Genomic DNA, 5000 nt, shown 5'->3' with positions numbered 1-5000 from the left:
CTCTCTCTCTCTCTCTCTCTCTCTCTCTCTCTCTCTCTCTCTCTCTCTCTCTCTCTCTGGTCATTTGCCACTCACTCGACCATTCTTTCTCCTCTCTCCCTCCCTCTCTCACTCCCCCTCTCACTCCCCCTCTCCCTCCCTCCCTGACCTCTATACATTTTCCCTCGCCTCCCCTCCCCCCTCCCCCCTTGTCCCTTCATCCTGCCCACCCTAACACAAACGCACTAGACCACCCACTGTCACCCTGAGTTGTGTCTCTTTCCTCCTAGAATGTCCACCCTCTCTCTCTCTCTCTCTCTCTCTCTCTCTCTCTCTCTCTCTCTCTCTCTCAGTTCGTTTTTTTCGTAGTTTTCGTGTTTTCTTGTTTATTTATTTTTTCTATTTTTTTTTTCTCTCTCTCTCTCTCTCTCTCTCTCTCTCTCTCTCTCTCTCTCTCTCTCTCTCTCTCTCTCTCTCTCTCTCTCTCTTCTTTGATATGTCAAGTGTCGAGGAGAGAGAGAGAGAGAGAGAGAGAGAGAGAGAGAGAGAGAGAGAGAGAGAGAGAGAGAATTCTGATATGTCAAGTGTCGAGAGAGAGAGAGAGAGAGAGAGAGAGAGAGAGAGAGAGAGAGAGAGAGAGAGAGAGACAGACACACAGACAGAGAATAACAAACCCATTATAAAAATCAATTAATTTCATAACTATCTAATTTAATTTTTTTTTATTTTCCTTAACTTATCACAATAAATAGCTGAATTGGGGCCAAGAGGTGTGCTGCTGCTGCTACTGATGATGATGATGATGTTTGTTCCTCCTTTTTGTTCCTGTGTGTTCTATTGGCACGAGTAATACTAATACATAATGCTGTCTTCCTTCCCTTCTTCCTGGTTAGGTAGAGGAAGAGGAGGAGGAGGAGGAGGAGGAGGAGGAGGAGGAGGAGGAGGAGGAGGAGGAGGAGGAGGAGGAGGAGGAGGAGGAATAGGAGGAGGAGGAGGAGGAAGAAAAGGAGGGGCGACAGAGAAGAGGAGGAGGAGAAGGAAGAAGGAAGATAATGGATAACGAGGAGGAGGAGGAGGAGGAGGAGGAAGAGGAGGAGGAGTAAAAGAGGAAGATGCTGCATGACAAAGGAAAGGAAGAATAGGAAGAAGGAAAAAGAAAGAAGGGAGATAATGGACAGTAAGAAGGAGAAGACCAAGGAGAGGAGGAGGAGGAGGAGGAGGAGGAGGGGGAGGTACACAGGTGTAGGTTGGTTGTGGAGAGAAATATTTTTATTCCCTCCACGTATGTGTGTTAAAGAGAAAAGGGAAGAAGGAGGAGGAAGAAGAGGAGGAGGAGGAGGAGGAGGAGGAGGAGGAGGAGGAGGGAGAAGAAGACGTGAGAGGCGGAAGAGAAGTGGAGGTTAGAGAAAGAAATAGGAGGATGGAGAGAAAGGCGTTGGAGGAGGAGGAAATGGAGAGGAAGAATTAAGATGAAAGGAAGAAGAAGGAGAAGAATAGAGAAGGAGGAGGAGGAGGAGGAGGAGGAGGAGGAGGGTGGAAAGGAGAATTAGGAGACGACGAGGAAGGAATTGAAGGCTAAGAAGAGAGAAGGAAGGAGAAAAAAGAAGAAAAAGAAGAAAAGATTTGAATATAAAAAAAGAAGATGAAGAAAAAGAAGAAAATAAAGAAGAGAAGAAGAAGAAATTAGAGAACGTGATAAGAAAATAATGTAGAAAAAAGGATAAGAAAAGAAAGAAAATAAAAAAATATGGAAGAATAAAGAAAGAATAAAAATAGATAATAGAAACAGAAGAAGAGGAAGAACAGAAGAAGAAGAAGAAGAACAAGAACAAGAGGGAAGAATATAAATCACGATAACAAGAGAAAAAATGAGAAAGACTGCGTAAACAAGAAGAGAAAAACGAAGAGGAAGTGAAGAAGAAAAGATCAAGAGGAAGAGGAAGAGGAAGAGGAAGAGGAGGAGGGGACAAAGGAGGGGCAGCACAATATTACGAACACATTTACATTCCTATCGCAGTGGGCGAGGTAAAAGGGAAGAGGAGAGAAAGATAGGAAGGAGTGGAGGGGAAGAAGAGAAGCAGAGGAGGAGGAAGAGGAGGAGGAGGAGGAGGAGGAGGAGGAGCATTTTCTTTATTTAGCGTAAAGCGGAAAGTAAGGAAGCGTCACTGTGAAAACGGTTAGAGAGAGAGAGAGAGAGAGAGAGAGAGAGAGAGAGAGAGAGAGAGAGAGAGGAAAAAGTGTCTCCATGAATTCACTAAATGTATTATCTTCTCACCAACTCTCTCTCCTACTTCGCCTCCTCCTCCTCCTCCTCCTCCTCCTCCTCCTCCTCTTCCTCTTCCTCTTCCTCTTCCTCTTCCTCTTATTAATGGCCTCTGTGTCTTCGTTCGCCTTTAAGTCAAGACACAAAATTTATGTACCAAACTTAACCACTAAAATGATCAAAATATGGTTAGTCTGCTCTTGTTTTACGTGAATAGAGAGAGAGAGAGAGAGAGAGAGAGAGAGAGAGAGAGAGAGAGAGAGAGAGAGAGAGAGAGAGAGAGAGAGAGAGAGAGAGAGAGAGAGAGAGAGAGAGAGAGAGAGAGAGAGAGAGATGTGGGTGTATTTTTTTTTCCTTGTCTTTATTTTATGGGTTTGTTTGAGTGTGTTCTAGTGTGTGTGTGTGTGTGTGTGTGTGTGTGTGTGTGTGTGTGTGTGTGTGTGTGTGTGTTACTTTATATCCAAAACAAGAAGAGAACAACAACAACAACAACAACAACTACAACTACTACTACTACTACTACTACTACTACTAACACAATTCTTACTTTATCACCCATATCTCACACTTCCTATTAATTTCTCACAATCATTAAAATACCCTTCATTTCCTCAGCCACGTTACTTTCACCCCTTGAGTGAATCAAAACGTTCTCTTTAACACCATCAATTTTCGACAATGCTTCTCTTCCTGGTGTGACTCAAGGCCTCGTGTCCACAGCTCGGTATAAGAAAGGCTGGGTACGATACTGTCTTATTTACAAGCTGTGTTTTGCGTGGATGCATGTGAGTGTTAGGTGGGAAGGACTTGGGTGAGAGAGAGAGAGAGAGAGAGAGAGAGAGAGAGAGAGAGAGAGAGAGAGAGAGAGGATGTGTGTGTGTGTGTGTTATATTTCTCATTTGCTACACACAAAACCATCTAATTCAAACAAAGATACATAAACAAAAGACAAATAAATAGATACACTGATTTTTTGTTCATCCAGGCAGCTACCGAGACAGCCAGACAGCTGGACAGACAGCCAGACAGACAGATAGAAAGACACTTTATACATCAACCAGACAGACAGACAGATAGACGCTAATCCATACATCCTTCCATCTACCCAACCATCAAACCATCCACATATTCCATCCAGTCCATCCATCCTTCTATCCATCCAGTCCACTCAAATCACAGACAAAGGCACAGACAAGACAGAAATAACAAGAAATCTTCCGAGAGTAAGAAAAACATGGTTCGGAATTTTAACTTTTCTTTCGTTGCCCCAAACTCTCGGTGACTCAAATCGCCAGGAGGGGATTCAGATCGTAATGCACTCTTTTGGTAAACAGCACAGGAAGAAGAAGAAGAAGAAGAAGAAGAGGAGGAGGAGAAGGAGGAGGATGAAAATAATGAAGAGAAAGTTGATAATGATACTAAAAAGAAGAAGAAAATAGAGAAGAAGCAGAAGAAGAGGAAGAAGAAGAAGAAGAAGAAGGAGGAGAAGGAAAAGGAGGAAGAGGAAGAGGATGAGAAAAAAAAGAAGAAAATAAAAAAAAGCTGAAAAATATGAGCAGAAAAGAAAAAAAAAAAAATGGAAGAGGAGGAAAAAGCAAATAAAAAATGCTACTACTACTACTACTACCACTACTACTACTACTACTACTACTACTACTACTACTACTACAAGAACATCACCACTACAACAACCACCACTACCACCACCATTAAAAACAACGTTACCACACCCTCACAAAAAAAAAAAAAAATATTAACAAAAAACGTTGCGTGTCGGACGTTTACTGCAGAACGTTTCTTGTAATAATCCACAAGTAAACGTTGTTCCATTAACTAAACATTCATGTGCTGGAAAAGACGAATGGGTAATGCGCTCTTAACCTCCTGGAATGGGAAAGACTGGCGAGAAGAGAAGGAAAGGAAGGGGGGGAGAGAACGGAAGAGATGGGATGTAGAAAGAATGAGTTAAGGGAGGAGGGAATGCGATAAGAGAATGATGAAAGACAAGAGGAAGAAATCGGATGTAGAAAAGGTGAGGAAAAGAAGGAAAAGGAAAATATAATAGAAGTGAAAAGAAAAATTAAGAAAACTTGACAAGATGGAATGAAGAAAATAAAGTAAATAAAAAAAGAAATGCAGAGATGAAGAAAAATAATAAAAAGATGAAGGATTTGAAAACAATCGCAAAAATTAAAGAACTAATAGAGAAAAGGAAGAATCATACTGGAAATGGTAAAAAAACAAGAGAACTGTAAGAAAGGGAGAGAATGATGATGATGGCGGTGGAGGAAGGGAAGATAAAGGAGAGTAGTAAAGGAGAGGAAGGAGAGTAATGTGAATGGAGGAGGAAGAGGAGAAAGAATAAAAGAAAGGAAACGTGAGATAATGTATGGAAGATAAGAGAGAGAGAGAGAGAGAGAGAGAGAGAGAGAGAGAGAGAGAGAGAGAGAGAGAGAGAGAGAGAGAGAGAGAGAGAGAGAGAGAGAGAGAGAGAGAGAGAGAGAGAGAGAGAGAGGAAGAAAGAGTTTTAGCATTTTCAAGAGAAAATATTTTATTGAAGAAGGAAATTGGATAATGATAAAGAAAAAAGGAAGAGAAGTAGTAGTAGTAGTAGTAGTAGTAGTAGTAGTAGTAGTAGTAGTAGTAGTAGTAGCAGTAGTAGTAATGATAGTAGTAGTAAGTAGAAATAGCATCAGCAGCAGCAATAGTAAAAGGAGGAGGAGGATTTGGAGAAGAAGAAGAAGAAGAAGAAGAAGAA

The 5000-nt window shown here is 41.5% G+C and overlaps 1 long non-coding RNA gene across 1 annotated transcript in view; it reads right to left on the bottom strand.

The window, feature by feature from the left end:
• The window catches only part of LOC123515902, a 16946-nt gene that overhangs the window by 6483 nt on the left and 5463 nt on the right, over positions 1–5000 (bottom strand). The window lies entirely within an intron of this gene.

This window comes from Portunus trituberculatus, chromosome 5 (assembly GCF_017591435.1).
Source record: "Portunus trituberculatus isolate SZX2019 chromosome 5, ASM1759143v1, whole genome shotgun sequence".
In the NCBI taxonomy this organism is placed as follows: Eukaryota; Metazoa; Arthropoda; class Malacostraca; order Decapoda; family Portunidae; genus Portunus; species Portunus trituberculatus.
This window is presented reverse-complemented; position numbering and strand designations above follow the sequence as displayed.